We start from the raw sequence: 17,053 nt of genomic DNA, 5'->3' as shown, positions 1-17,053 counted from the left end.
TGCGTAAACCCGACCTGAGGCGGAGCGCGGAGAGTTAGGCACCGGCAATGAAAGTGCGGGTCCTGCGCGGGGGGGGGGCGACAGCCGCGCAGCTGCCGGTGAGGGGGGTCACCCGCGGGGGGAAGGGTCCGAGGCCGGGCAGCGCCGAGCCGCGCTCCTCCCGCCTACCAGGAATACCGGGGTTCCTCCAGCACGGAAACGGTCCTTGCAACGGGCCTCCTCTCATTTAAAACCTAGCCAGCTCACAAATTAAAAGTAGTTTCAAACGTGCCACCTGCCCCAATTCTCTCCGCCGTTGCCCCGTGTTGCCAAAGAAAAATACTGCCCTTGGCATTTATTTTCCGTCACTTGTTGTTCGGAAAACGGTGAAAAGTGAAGGCCCCGGTTATTTTATGGGATTGGCCAGGCTGGGCTTCCTCCACCTACGAGGAGGTCTGTTGTGCAAAAGAACGTTAAGCAAAATAGACCTATGCGAGGCCTAACTAGACTGGAGGATTCCAATCGGTTGTATATATGATACTTGAAAAAAAATTTGTGTTTATATGTATCTATATAGTTTCAGGCAAAGTATAAAACAACACCAAGCATAATCTTAATTATACTAACACTAAATATTTTTGCTGACCACGAAATATCTCCCTAAGGCGACTCTGTCCTCAAGGCAAAAACTGGCCAAGTGCATTTTGAATTTTTAATAGTTTGGCATACTGTTAAAATAACTCTGAAATCTCAATATATCTTTTCTTAATCCCAGTAATGATCAATGCCCAAGCTTTCTCTCAATTTTACATACACTCCCTTCTACAGTTCCAGTGCCAACTTTGGCCCTAGTTACTAGAACAGAAATACTAATAAATGCTAACAAATATCCAGGAATAAATATCAGCATTAAATATCAATAGAAATAAATGCATGGCAAAAATGCTCACCTACAAAGTCAGAATAACTAATAAAATGGTTTATATGAGACCAAATACAACCTTTTTGCTATTATGGATATGTACTGTATTACAGTAGTATCCCCATGACTGGGACATCATTGCACTGGACATAGGATAGAGGTGGTCCTTCTCTGACAGGGCTTCCCAGTCTCAGCTTCTGTTCAGTAGAGTATTTACTTTAGAATGCATATTAAAATATATAAGAATCAAACTTGACAAGTCTCCTCCCTTAAGCTGTGCCCATGCTCAAACAATTTAGATGTGACTTTGCTTAGACTTCTACCATACTATCTTGAGAGTTTCTGTTTATTTAAATTAACTTTTTCTCACAGCAGTAAAATGGGGCTCACACCCAAGTGTTTGCAGGATTGGTGCCTAAAGGCAATACATGATAGTTATTTTATGATGAGCATTTCTCACACCCCTTCAGCTTAAATGGCGTTGCATATAGGCTGCAGTGTTCATCAATGAACATATGTTCATTAGAAACTAATTACAGAAAACAGTATTAACCTAATTGTAATAATTAGCGATAACATACATTTAAAGTATTCTAAAACACAGATGCAAAGAATAGTAAAGGACAAGAAAATTCCTGCTTTCCACCAGTGAACTCTTAGCTGAGGAAATTTATGGGTTAGAAACAAAGAATAAACTGCAACTGAAGTCATTCAGCGCTTTTCTGAAAATTATTTCCCAATGTTATTGAAATGTTTTTATGCCGATAGTTGCCAAATAACTAGATTATTCTATTGTAGCATTAAATTAGCTGGGCTCTGCAGAAGACACTTAAAGAATGATGCAATTTGGTACTATTTAAAACTCTCTAGGACGCTTGACCTGTACTGATTATTTCTCCAGATGACATTGAGGTTTTGAGGGAGGGCGTACTATACCCTTGTTATAAAGATGCATTTCTAAGGATACAAATGACGAGTTACCAGTAGTTATTTTATTTATGCTTGAAAGACTTTGTCCTTTTTCCTTTGAAAATCTTAAAGGGAAACGCAGAAGTTGTAAAACCCTGTTATATTCTAATCCATCAGATCTACTTGCAGAAGTCATAGGAGTGTAGCCCCTTACAGAAAATGATGACACAGGTGGAAGAGCTCCTTGAACGATATATGCTGGAAGTCGGAACTGAAACCGAGTATTTGAACCAGCACATAGCTGCTTTATTGGATCAGTATTTTCAAATGGATAGCTCTTTGATTAAAGTAAAAGGACCTGGGAAATTAATAAAGGTACCTTCTGTTCTCTGTCTCTTCTTCAATCCTTGCCCTAATCATATTGTGGCAGCTCGTGATGCATAATAAACCCATTATTTCATCAATAAAAATTTATTGAGTAAAAATAGTTTAAACTATTATTCAAATACGCTTTTTAAACATTAGTTCTGTTGCTGTTTTATTTAACACTAGACTTCCATCTGTATTCCGAAGATAGAGAATTTTGAATACTCGTTTTCTATATGTAAGTATGGCGTTTAATATGATTTTGGCAGTATGTTTAATGACAGATTTTGGAGTAGCTAAATTTGGTCTCTCTCTGAGTATTCTTGTAACTTGTTGAATAGGTGTTTGTGCTGTAGCCAAATACTGATTATTCTTCTGAGAGCATGCGCATGAACATCCATATACATGGCTTCCAAATCCCAGTCTGGAATACCATTTAAGGTGGCGAGAGGAAAGAAGTGTACATGATTGATTCAGTTTGCATATTGGGTTTATACCATCATGTGATCTAATGGCTCCTCAGCAATTTTCTAAACATAAACTGAGAAAAAGAGAATCAGTATTTACATTTTACCAAATTACGTGGCATTACATGGCACTTCTGGGGTCTTGACTTCTGCAATACAGACTAAGATGCCTTAAAGATGGCCTTATTTCTCAAAAATAGCCTGCACGTGACATATTACCACCCTTCTTCTAGCAACCTGTGCACTCATTGTGTGACCTTTCTCACCAGTGACAGTAACCAGTCTGCCACGTGATTCTTCCCCAAGCCAAACCAGCAGGACAGACAGGAAAGAGGGCTTGAGGGCAATCACTGGCAAAAAAATATGGTATATATTACTATGTAAAACTCTAAGCCAGGAAAATAGACGTGTAAAAGCTTTAAGAAATTGGGGATGAGGAGAGATGGTGTATGTGCCTGTCTAGCAAGAAAGACAGGCAAATTGCAGTCTATAGTGATTCCAGTTCCCCTCAACAGTGCTGTCTCCCTTTCCAGGCAACTTGATGTCCCCACAGATGTCAAGAAATAACGACCAACTCATTATCAATAGAACTGACTGGGTTTTGCCACTAATCCCAGAATAATTATCGAAGTTGATTCAGATGCCATGCTAAACTGCAGAACCAATAATACATCCTAGCTTTCAAAGCTGAGTGTGTGCCCTGGCCACATCCCACCTCCATACCAGAGTGAGACTTGGGTACGCAATGGTCTTTTTTCCTGGGAGGGAAACTTGAGCCTGAGTACTTGAAAGAAACTGCAGTGTTTTCCAGCCAGGTTTCAGCCCAATACGCACCTGGATGCACTCTAGGTACAGCCTTGGAGAGCTTGTTTCTACAGACTAGGAGTTTCGAGACATTGTAAAGTAGGTGTTTCAAAGATTTTATCAAAGTAGCAACACTAAAAGATTTCCAGAGGTGGTCTTCATCCTGAAGAAATTCAAAGGCAGATATGGAAGTTATGGGATTGTCAGTGCAGAAGTGAATCCAGAGCAATATTGCCTATGAAAAGTTTGGGAAGCATTGGACTAGAATAAGAAGATATAATACCAGAAAAAAGTAATTTCTAAGAGTGGGTCAAATGCAAATTAGGACCTCTATTGGGAATATTGATGAGAACTCTTGAGCCAGGAGAAGACCGAAGTTAGAAGCTTGGATGTGTGGGCTGGGCATTAGGGAAGGGCTCGGAGCACTGGCAAAATCTTGAATCGGTTGAGGGAAGCAGGAGAGGGCACTGTTTTGAGTGGTAGGGAGGAGGGGTACAAAGGCACAGCAGAGACCATGCCATCTGGAACAGGTGATAGGCCAAAAGAAATCGTAAGAATAAAGGTCCTGTGGGAGGGGAAAGGTGGGGAGTAGTAAAAGAGAGACTTAACACAGAGGAGGACAAGTGGTGTGAGAAGGGGCAAACAGAGTGTGAGGGGGCATGGAAGGAACGGGAGAAGAAGGGAGGGAACCTGCGTCAGGCAAAGCTGGAACAGCAGGAGATTTGCAGTCTTTAAAAACGGAGATTACTAGATGAAGTTTGAAGAGGTAGTAATGAGCAATATCTTGATTTTGGGTGAGGAAGAGGGCAACCATCACAGGGCTCTTTTTGACATGGACCTGTATTACTGCATGCTCTTTTCTGAGGTGTGTGGGCGCACTCTGCGTATCAGGGCCATTATAATTTTCCTTAGCAAAAGGCTTCATCTCCAACCATGCATAAGATTACAACAGCCTTGCAGCAGAGCATTACGCTGGAAAGCCTGTTCAAGCTGGATACTCTAGACCTAGACCTGTCACCCAAAAGCTAGTAGCCGCTCTGAGAGCTAAGGCTGTGTTTTTAAAAATGCACAAAGAAGGCAAGTTGATGAGGAGGCACCACAGGAACAAACATCACTCTTGGGAACAGAAACTGAATGAGAAAGGGTTGCACCCTGCAATCCTTATGTGGAAAACAATTCTGTTGAAATAGGCAACAAATTTTTATATTAATATAAAATTTTATTTTAATAATTGTTGGTAGAATTTCTAGATCTATAGCTGTTGCTGAAAAATATCTGGAAGTGAATAAATAGCTCATCCTGTGGGTCTGATCGGATGGCAAAGCCTGGCAGCATGGGGAAAGGAGGAGGAAGTCCCATCTGAGGTCTTTAAGACACAATGGCAGGGTGAAAACTTGCTCTAACTTGTTCTCCCTGGAGAGCAATTGAACAGTTTTTAGAGCAACATGTGTCAGACTTAGTGACTCACAACCACATGTGGATGTTCCTGGTAAAATATAAATTGGTCCAGCAACAGATGAAGAGGAAAGAATCCCAAATATTGCTTGTACTAGACATAAGATCAGATGACTCAAAGCATGCAGGCGGACTCTTCTTTCGTAATTTTCAGTACTTTTTATCTAAGAGTGTGTTTCAACAAGTAAATAAACCGCTTTGTTTTATTGAAGATGTAAGACAGATTGCATATAACAGGCAATACATGCTTGATGTAGGTGGGATAATGCACAGGTTTACTCCGAGCAAACAGATTTCTCCTTGAAGTGGCCAATGCAAAAGCCTGGTGCCAATGGTTAAAGGCAGTAGAAGGAAAACAGAAAGGCAGCTAGGCTGTAGCAAACACTGAACGAAGCTTTTTCAGACATTGGGAAGAGTTTTCCTTACCTAAGAATTCAGAATTAGGTTTGCAGCAGAACAGGTATCCACTAGGCCTAGCAAATGTGACTGGAATTAAAGCAATAGACAAAGCATCTCCTGTTCGCTGTTAGGCCCAACATACCTTGTAGAACAACCAGAAGTGCGTCCTTTATAACATATTTCCAGTGACGTCGTGTCACTTGGACACGCCGCAATAGCATTCCCCTCTTTGACAAGCAACAGAGAATATTAACAGCGCCTGTTTCTGAGACTGACAACGAATGGATTATTCAGATTCAGAGAAATTTATATTCCATTGTCACCGATCCTGAGTCATCAGGCTTTGCGGAGTCAACTTTTACAGTTCCTGGGCTGGAATAGTGGGCATTGAGGCTATATACCTGCTATCACAGATTGATGTATGTAAATGTAAATAGTGGCTTCAGTAAGTAAAAGGGAGTTTTCATTGTGGACTTTGAAGCTATGTGCTAACCCCTTGTGGTGGGTTGACCCTGGCTGGACACCAGGTGCCCACTAAAGCCGCTCTATCACTCCCCTCCTCAGCTGGACAGGGGAGAGAAAATGCAACAAAGGGCTCATGGGTCAAGATAAGGACAGGAGAGATCACTCACCAATTACCGTCACAGACAAAACAGACTTGACTTGGGGAAAATTAACTTAATTTATTGCCAATCAACCAGAGTAGGGTAATGAGAAATAAAACCAAGTCTTAAAACACCTTCCTCCCACCCCTCCCTTCTTCCCGGGCACAGCTTCACTCCCGGATTCTCTACTCACCCCCCGCAGTGGCGCAGGGGGACAGGGAATGGGGGTTGGAGTCAGTTCATCACATGTTGTCTCTGCTGCTTCATCCTCCTCAAGGGAAGGACTCCTCACACTCTTCCCCTGTTCCAGCATGGGGTCCCTCCCATGGGAGATAGTTCTCCATGGACTTCTGCAATGTGGGTCCTTCCCATGGGCTGCAGTTTTTCACACACTGCTCCAGCGTGGGTCCCTTCCCCGGGCTGCAGTCCTTCAGGCACAGACTGCTCCAGCGTGGGTCCCCCACGGGGTCACAAGTCCTCCCAGAAAACCTGCTCCAGCGTGGGCTCCTCTCTCCACGGGGCCGCAAGTCCTGCCAGGAGCCTGCTCAAGCGTGGGCTTCCCACAGGGTCACAACTTCCTTCGGGCATTCACCTGCTCCGACGTGGGGTCCTCCATGGGCTGCAGGTGGATATCTGCTCCACCGTGGACCTCCCTGGGCTGCAGGGGGACAGCCTGCCTCACCAGGGTCTTCACCACGGGCTGCAGGGGAATCTCTGCTCCGGCGCCTGGAGCATCTCCTCCCCCTCCTTCTTCACTGACCTGGGGGTCTGCAGGCTTGTTTCTCTTACAGGTTCTCACTCCTCTCTCCAGCTGCCATTTCTGTGCCCACTGCAACTATTTTTCCCTTCTTAAATACGTTGTCCCAGAGGCGCTACCAGTGTTGCTGATGGGCTGAGCCTTGGCCAGTGGCAGGTCTGTCTTGGAGCTGGCTGGCACTGGCTCCGTGGGACACAGGGGAAGCTTTGATCAGCTTCTCACAGAAGCCACCCCTGTAATCCCCCCCGCTACCAAAACCTTGCCACACAAACCCAATACACCCCTCATGCTAGGAAATCAATCTGCCAACATCTCATTTATTATCTAGAAAATAATGGTGAATGTGAACTAATATTCTTAGATAAATGATTACACACAATAGTAAGAGGTGGGAGTACCTGTTTGATGTAGGTTTCAAGATTCGGTAAGCACATTTTAGTGGAGAATGCTGTCTCCCGGCTACCATAACAAAGCAGGCAGGATATTCTTTTTGCTTTGAGTATAGAACTGTATATGTTAGTAGTCTGCACAGGCTGATGCCTGTTGTGGAAGAATCTACTCATGTTGGTTTACATTTACATTTCCCACAACATGATTTGATTTCAGTATCCAGTGATAACAGAACTGATGCATGCTCTTAAGCATTCAAGAGGAACTGAACTTCAGAAAAGATACTTTTGCTGAAACTAGTTCATTTTCACATGTTCCAAGGCAAGATTCACGTAACACTTTACATCGAGTCCTCCTAGCTTCTTACCCCCCAGGGAATTCTTTGCAAACTGAAAATCCTCTGTGGCTTAAATTTTAGAAAGAAGATGATGTGGCATGGGAACATGAACCATATAATCATTATAATCATTTTAGTACTGTACTGGGAAGCATACCTACCCTATTTTACCTAACCTCCAAGTATTTAAACCAGAAAAAAAACTGAAGGACTTTTAGATTTGCAGTGCACAAATAGTGCATTCAGGGGTGTTAGCAAGTTCCCAGGGAACATTTAAAACTTGTAAGCATCCAAGTAAGCACAGAACTTTGAGATTGTTGGCTAAAAAACAGAGATGGACTTTTCTGGCTCCAAAGAGAAAGTGTCTTCCTCTCTCACCACTCATCTGGGCAAGCATGGATGTAACTAGTAATTTCATAAATATTTGATCATCCTGAAAGCACTATGCGTATTCTTCACTTTAGTCACAGAAGTAATCACAGTGATGATGATGTGCAAGGGTACTGTTAGTGCACAGGGGCTATTCTTAACAGCTAACTTCTGGCATCTCTCTTACATTCTGAGTTTGGAGCTAAGGCTTTCTATAAAGTCAATGGAGTGAAGAATGTTCCTTACAGTAGGATTCAAACATATACATTAAGAGTTTATTGCTTTTAATTAACTATACAGTGAATTCAGATACATGCCGAACATTATAGACTATGTGAATATCTCAATTGCAATTCTCAGTCCAGAAACTTTTGTCAAAACTGTCTCCTACATCATGATGATGATGATCTCCTTCCATTCATAATATTTCTGACTTCACCTGTCTTGGATGAGATAGCTCTGAGCATCAATCCAATGAAAAAGAGATATTACCTAAATATATCTGAATGAGCAAGAAGACTATATGCTATATATATACATAAATATTTATTTATATTAAAATACTTAATCTTTTGGCAAGTAACAAGGTTGCTCTTCTCTATGGAATGTAAGCCAAGTTTCAGCTGGGAACAAATAATTGAGTTATATAAGCACACATAAAAATAGACTGACCCACATCTATAACAACAGGATCACATTATAATAAAATGGTATTTGTTGAAGGCAGAAAGCACCTATATAAATGGACTTATATAAAGAAATTCATGTAATATTTCGTCTATATTAGGCATCCATAGAGCTCTGCAATGTGATGATTTACATGCATGTGAGCCAAAACATGAACGGTTTGTCTTCCTGACGTTCTGCAGGGAAGATGGGTATCCAGTTCTGAGTATCATGATCTGCATTTGTATCAGAAGGTTGGTGTAAGATGACATGGTGTGAGAAGAAGAAGCTGCATACAAAAAATATTAAGTAAAATTAAGATTTTTTTTTTATTTCTGGAGTAGGCCACAGTTCTGTACAGTTTTGTTTACCTTACTACAACCGATCAGAATAGGGCTCTAGTGAGCACAGTTCTGCACACATCAGGGAATCTGCAGCTGCAGCTTTGAATAGGGTAGGAAACATTTTATAAACTTACTGCACATGCTGCTTCTCCTGCTGTAATAGCTAATATGTCAAGACATGCTTATAGAAACAGACACGTGCATATGTGCATCGCAGACAAGGTAGGTGCTCAGCTGGAATTCAAACCAATGTGTATTTACAACTACTGTCACCACCCCTCTGTTGCACAGCTTGCAAATTCGCAAGCTGCCACAGTATATTCCAAATAATTTAAGTTGTAGTTCTCTTCAAAGCTAAAAGCTGGAAGTATAACTTGGTAATTGTGAATATTTAATACTTCACAATACTCACAGACTAGTTTTGCCAAGCAATATCTGTTTCTAAACCAATAGACTATGTGCAATAACAACACCTTTCTTTAACTATAGCTACCATTACTGGTGCTCAAAGCCAACTTATGAATCCTTAAAGCTTAGTTAACTCAGAATTAGTTTTCCTCACAGTTACAGCATGATGTAGTCCAAAGTAAGGAGTATTTCCATGCCAGTTTCTATTTTGAATCCTTACTTTTATTGTCTATAACATTTTTTTTAACATGGCAAGAATTCTTTCATAACAGAGACTGTTTTTTCTCCCTAGTATTCTAATAGGTGAAAAATAAATGTTGGTAGAAGATAAGCACGGAAAAATTCAGCCTAAATTATTTTTTTAAGTAACAAATGACTGAAAATAGGGCATGAGAATGAAACCCATTTTTAACCTTGTTGCATTTGCCTTCTTTTAGCTCTAATGTAGAGTTTATAATAATGGGAGCGGCAGGAGGGGGTGTTTCTGCAGCATAGATCTGGTTGCTTAACCAATAAGATATAAATCTAATTGATCAAGTATAGCATAGAAAGGGCAAAAACTGTTAGGTTTTTTTTCCACACTGGCTAGCCTCTCTGCCTTAACACAGATGTAAAAGTAGCCACCTGAGGCAAACTTAGACTCCAGTTGCCACCTGAGCTTAGCTGAAAGATAGCTCCAGTCCAGCGTGCATTGACTGAAACTTATCTCAGCTGACTCTGTCGAAAAGAGCAAAAACTAAGTGTTCTCCATGATATAGAGCCCAGTTCTCTGACAACTAATCAAGACTACATGGTCATCTTGTACTGGTTATTGAAGAACCATCAAAATAATTTTTTCTTGCTTCTATTCCAATCTTGACCGAATTAAAAAAGAAATCTATACCAGAAATTTGCAGTAGATCAGGATCAGTGGAATATGCAGTAGATCAAATCTGCTAATAACTAGTGATTTCTCCAGCTAGCACGTATGATCAGATAGTCCCTCTATCCCAGGAAATCATGCTAATATTTCAGGTGTTTAGAGGGTCAGATATCAATGCTGATGTTTTGAAAGAAGAGCAACACTATACACACAAGGGCACAGATCCCTTAAACAATGCACCTGCCTTATTCTCTATGTATCTGTGTGAGATTGCAACAGCTTGGTCATTATAAACGTTTTTGAAATGAGGCAAAATCAAAAATTAGAAGATCAAATGTACTTCTAAACCCACTCAGTGACTGGTCAGCCAAATGCCCACCGAAATCAATAGGACATTAATTACCAGTGGGAACTGGGCTTAAAAAGCTTTAGACCATTTTGAAAATTTTGCCTATGTCTAAAAATAATCTTTCTGGAGCAAAACCCTCATGGGTTTAGTGGATCTTGTGTTTCTACATTGGAAATTGAGGATGTGAAAATACCTCTAACATTATGAACGTTTAAAAAAAAAAAATTCATTGTGTTTTGCATACGCTTGGCATCAGGAAAGACTGATCTATGTGACCAAAATTAAGCTATGTAAATTAAAGTAACTAAACAAAGTGACAGTACTAATTATATCAGACTGTTGAGTGTGGCCCTCTCTATGGACTGCAGTGAGCAGTATGGATTCACCTGACCTTACATACATCTTTCCTATTGGACTCAATGGCTTTGTGAACTCTTAACTTACAACTTTCTAAAAGGAAACATTTCAAAAACTGGCCTGTAAGCAAAGCAAGAATTCTATTGACAGATTCAGCTTACCAGGGTATACTGTTCATTGCACTGATTAAAAATTTACGTGCAATTAATCCCATACCTGGCAACTGGGAAACAGGAAATCTTGTTTTAAAACATAGTTTTCAAATTGCAGAAGAGCGGAATTCAACTGCGCAAACCTTAATCAAAGTCTCAGATAGGTGTTTGCAAAGGTTTTTTTTTGTAAGGATGGGCATTTAACAGCAGGGGTATTAAGTTGCAGATCACATAACGAAAATTTAATTTCCTTGGCCATATCTGTTCTCAGCTTCCAAATGTTCTGGGGCTCCATGTCAGCTCAAATGTTCCTTTGCTTGTCATCCCTAAAGGCACAACTGGTGTGATACAGCATTATGCGAGCCCAGGGAACTGAACTTGCAGTGACTTTGCACAACTGTGCAGCATGTGAGAGCAGCTGAGGTCCACCCAGGTCTGGAATGCACAGCTGGGAGATTTCCCCAGCTCCAGCATCAGCTCCCGTCCCCACTCATCCACCACAGTCACTCCAAGCCCACCATAACTGAAGACATCCCATAGACTTAGATGGCAAATTTAAGACGTCTCTGTCATCCACATACAAAAGCCTCTGTGGGTCACAAAGAGCTCATTGGGGATGGGGAAATAAGATTTCCCTTTTTGACTGCTGAACTTAGCTTTTGCATTGCAGTTCATCTGCTCGGTAATTATTCCCAGCAAGCAGAGTCACAGAGAAGAAAGTTTTTGATAAACCAGTTGACAAGAATCACTGCTTCCTGACAAAACCGAACATCTCCCCTGCCCCTCTGGCAATCCAAACTCATGCTGCGTTGACTGTGAGGATATGAATCACTTGGTCTTTTACCAGCAAGAAAAAAAGCAAAGTCTTAATGTCCACATATCCAAGGTACAGGAAGACTTGGTGCTCTTGGACTCAGCAGAGCCTGAGCAGAGAGTTCTTCCTGGTAAGCCTCCAGCCAGCTCTCCACTGCTAAAGCAGGAAAAGGCATCAGAGGAGTCACACCGGACATTTTACAATAACATCCACTGATGTGGGAGTCGTTAACTTCCTTGAAAATTTGAATTCTATTTTTTGGGAATCTTGAGTTAAAAAATAAAAGTCATACTGAGTCTTGCCAAGTAGCTTAAAAATTGGCAATTCTGATCTTCAAGGTGAGAAATCATTTCACTTTTTCAATATGATAATTTTTCATTCCTATGTACAGAAGCTGAACTGAAAAGAAAAACCCCTCAAGTTTGACCTGTCTGGAATTGAGTAACTACTAAGGAACCTGGAGCTAGGTTAATGAGGAGCAGTCTAAATTAAAACAGGTAGGAGTACAACCTTATAATTATCATGTATATAAGTAGTATGTATATAAGAATATATAGCATATTTTTCCTATATATCATATACACTGTAATTTTGCAGACTGTTGGAAAAGTGGACCTTAGGCTTAAATAATTCTGTGAGGATGGTAGGTAATATGTATTTGAAAAAACATTTTTTTATGCATACATTTTTGTTTGAACATTCTTCATCTTTATAAACACAGAGCTTGAAGTTGCTTCAAGGCTTGGCACCTTGGAAGTTATTCCACTGGAGACAATAAATACACACTGTTTGTAACAGTATATATTATGATTGGATCTGATAGCACAATCTGAAGTGAAGATGTCCCAACATTTCTCACTTCCAGACACCTCTTTTAGTTACTTATAAGTTTCCCAAATGGGTTTTGGACTGAAGAATTTCTTACCAGATGCTTTTCCATAGCCTGATTATTTTCTTGTTTGTTTCTCAATTTACAGGTAAAATAATGTAAGCCTTTATGAGAACAGGGCTAGACCAAAAGTGTGTTATGCTGCCCATGTGGAAAATGTTGTGGGTTTTTACCTTAAAACTTTTACTCCGTCCAATTGTTGAAGTAAAAATATTAAATTTGACAGGGATGGAGGGGCTTTATGCTAGAGAAATATTCCTGCTGTTCTTCTGAAAATCTATCCACATTTTAAAAATTCCATTTTGCAAGTGTTCAGAAAAGACTTGCTAGAGATTTAGCTGAACACTCTGAAGAGCCCGTCTGCTGTGGACCTACTCAGGGCTGCACAGACATAATTCTTCCTGTAATTACAGCCAAGCACCACAAAATGTGTGCCTCTCAGGGACCTTTCTGTTGATAGAGTGCAGAGGAAAAAAATAATTTGAATGCAGTGTAGATTAAAGTGGAATTTAGGAGTTAGTGATTATATACCTGAAGAAAGAAGTGGAAGGAATATGATGAGCGAGAGGGTGGGACCATGAATTGCCATGTGTACGTGCAGGAGGCAGGGACTGGGAGCTAGTATGGAAGAGGAGGTTTAGAGAATGACAAACAACCAAGGTGGACAAAGGAAGAGAATTGAGGTTAGCTGAGCAAAGGCACCAGGACAAATACGTGAAGAGAATTAGATGAGGATCCCTGCTTGTATCAGGGATGTCACTGAGAGACTACCAAGCCTCGTATGGTCCACCGACTATTATCTGCTGCTGTTGTTTCATGTGGGCACCAGTGATACAGCTGGGAGCAGTCTGAAGAGTATCAAGAAGGACTACAGAGCCCTGGGAGCAGTGGTAAGGGACTCTGGAGCACAGACAGTTTTTTCATCAATCCTCCCATTCAAAGGGAGGGGGTTTGAAAGGGCCAGTCTAATCTGGTGAATCAACAAATCGTTATGGGACTGGTGCCACAGCCAGGGGTTCGTCTGCTTAGACCACGGGACTTGCTTTGAGGAACCTGGTCTACTGGGGGCTGATGGGATCCATCTGTCAGAGAAGGGGATGAGCATCCTGGGTCATAGGCTTGCCAAGCTGGTGAAGAGGGCTTTAAACTAAAGTTGCCAGGAGAGAGGAACCTCAATCCACCCCAGTTTGATGCCAGTGCCAGCAATAGATGCCCAGAGCCTGGAGACTGATCACAGGTCAGCAGGAGAGCACCTGAAGAGTGGCACAAAGGAATTCCAGCCAGTAAGTCACCTTCATTAGGGGCCCAACTTAAATGCCTCTATGCAAACACACATAGTGTGGGGAATAAACAAGATGAGTTAGAGGTGTGCACACGCTTGCAGGGCTATGATCTTATTGGCATCATGGAGACACAGTGGGACGAACAGTTCCTATGGCTGGAGTCGGAATAGAAGGATACAGGCAAGCTCTTTAGGAAGGACAGGCAGGGAAGACGAGGAGGAGGTGTTGCCTTCTATGTCAATGACCATCTGGAGTGCATGGAGCTCTGTCTGGGGATGGATGAGGAGCTTACCGAGAGCCTATGGGCCAGGATTAAAGGGAGGGCAGGGACAGGTGACATCGTAGTGGGGGTCTGCTGCAGGCCACCCAATCGGGAAGACCAAGCAGATGAGGCCCTCTATAGACAGATAGGAGCAGCCTCACATTCACAAGCCCTGGTCCTCCTGGGGGACTTCAACCACCCCGATAGCTGTTGGAGGGCCAACATAGCAGGGCATAAGCAATCCAGGAGGTTCTTGGAATGCGTTGATGACAACTTCCTTCTCCAAGTGATAGATGAGTCAACAAGGAGGGGTGCTATGCTGGACCTTGTTCTCACCATTAAGGAGGGGCTGGTGGGGAATGTGAAGCTCAAGGGCAGCCTTGGCTGCAGTGACCATGAAATGGTGGAGTTCAAGATCCTTAGGGCAGCAAGGAGGGTGCACAGCAAGCTCACTACCCTGGACTTCAGGAGAGCAGTTTTGGCCTCTTCAGGAATCTGCTTGGTAGAGTACCATGGGATACAGCCCTAGAGGGAAGGGGGGCCCAAGAAAGCTGGTTAATATTCAAGGATCACCTCCTCCAAGCTCAGCAGCAATTCATCTCAACAAAGAGGAAGTCAGGCAAAAACACCAGAAGGCCTGTGTGGATGAACAAGGAGCTCCTGGACAAGCTCAAACACAAGAAGGAAGCCTACAGAGGGTGGAAGCAAGGACAGGTAGCCTGGGAGGAACACAGAGAAATTGTCCAAGCAGCCAGGGATCAGGTTAGGAAAGCCAAAGCCCTGATAGAATTAAATCTGGCCAGGGACATCAAGGACAACAGGAAATGCTTCTATAGGTACATCAGTGATAAAAGGAAGACTAGGGAAAATGTGGGCCCTCTCTGGAAGGAAACAGGAGACCTGGTTACCCAGGACATGGAAAAGGCTGAGCTACTCAATGACTTTTTTTCCTCAGTCTTCACTGACAGGTGCTCCAGCCACACCACCCAAGATGCAGAAGGCAAAGGCAGGGACTGGGAGAATAAAGAACTGCCCATCAGAGGAGAAGATGAGTTCAAGACCATCTAAGGAACCTGAAGGGGCACAAGCCCATGGGACCTGATGAGACGCATCCGTGGGTCCTGAGGGAACTGGTGGATGAAGTGGCTAAGCCATTATACATCATATCTGAGAAGTCATGGCAGCCCAGGGAAGTTCCCACTAACTGGAAAAGGGGAAACATAACCCCCATTTTTAAAAAGGGAAGACCCATGGAGCCCAGCAAGATCATGGAGCAGATCCTCCTGGAAACTATGCTAGGGCACATGGAAAATAAGGAGGTGTTTGGTGACAGCCAACATGGCTTCATTAGGGCAAATTGTGCCTGACAAATTTAGTGGCCTTTTACAAAGGGGTTGGAGCATTGGTAGATAAGGGAAGAGCAACAGATGTCATCTACCTGGGCTTGTGCAAAGCATTTGACACTGTCCCACACAACATCCTTGTCTCTAAATTGGATTTGGTGGATGGACCACTCAGTGGATAAGGAATTGGCTGGATGGTCACACTCAAAGAGTTGCGGTCAATGGCTTGATGTCCAAGTGGAGACCGGTGATGAGTGGTGTTCCTCAGGAGTCGGTATGGGGACTGGCGCTGTTTAACATCTTTGTCGGTGACATGGACAGTGGGATTGAGTGCACCCTCAGCAAGTTTGCTGATGACGTCAAGCTGTGTGGTGCGGTCAACATGCTGGAGGGAAGGGATGCCAGCCAGGAGGGACCTTGACAGGCTTAAGTGGTGGGCCCGTGGAAACCTCATGAAATTCAACAAGGCCAAGTGAAAGGTCCTGCACATGGGTTGGGGCAATCCCAAGCACAAATACAGGCTGGGTGATGAGTGGATTGAGAGCAGCCCTATGAAGAAGGACTTGGGGGTATTAGTGGATGAAAGACTGTATATGAGTCAGCAATGTGTGCTCGCAGCCCAGAAAGCCAACCGTAACCTGGGCTGCATCAAGAGAAGTATGGCTAGCAGGTCGGGGCAGGTGATTCTCCCCCTCTATTCCACTCTCATGAGACCCTACCTGGAGTATTGTGTTCAGCTCTGGGGCCCCAAACATAAGAAAGACATGGACCTGTTGGAGCGAGTCCAGATGAGGTCCACAAAGATGATCAAGGAGCTGGAGCACCTCTCCTATGAAGACAGGCTGAGAGAGTTGGGTTTGTTCAGCCTGGAGAAAAGAAGGCTCTGGGGAGACCTTATAGCGGCCTTCTAGTACTTAAAGGAGGCCTACAGGAAAGATGGGGATGGACTGTCTAACAGGCAGTGTAGTGGTAGGATTGGGTAATGGTTTTAAACTGAAAGAGGGTAGATTTAGATTAGATATTAGGAATGAATTCTTTACTGTGAGGGTGGTGAGGCACTGGAACAGGTTGCTCAGAGAAGCTGTGGATGCCCCATCCCTGGCAGTGTTCAAGGCCAGGCTGGATGGGGCTTTGAGCAATCTGGGGTAGTGGAAGGTGTCCCTGCCCATGGCAGGGGTGTTGGAACTAGATGATCTTTAAGGTCCCTTCCAACCCAAACCATTCTGTGATTCTATGATTTCAGGGAATGGGGTCGAAAATGAACACCAGCTAAACCAGGGATGAGATAGTGCAAGATGGCTAAGTGGTAGTTTGGGATCTGGTCACTGGTTAAGCTGAATTATTTGGGTAGGTAAGAAGACAGGAATGTAAAACACATAAAGAAGACTGTGAATAAGAGTCAAACAAAACATTAAAACAACAATTTAAAGGTGTAGTGCAAGGTTAAATGCGAACTTTTCACATAGGAAATGCCAACACTGATGCTGCTTTTGAAACTTTAATTTAAACCCTTGGGCACAAGCATGATGATACACTATTATGGCATGATGATAGACTATTTCTTC

Source organism: Buteo buteo, chromosome 9, assembly GCF_964188355.1.
Source record: "Buteo buteo chromosome 9, bButBut1.hap1.1, whole genome shotgun sequence".
NCBI classification, from domain to species: domain Eukaryota; kingdom Metazoa; phylum Chordata; class Aves; order Accipitriformes; family Accipitridae; genus Buteo; species Buteo buteo.
This window is presented reverse-complemented; position numbering follows the sequence as displayed.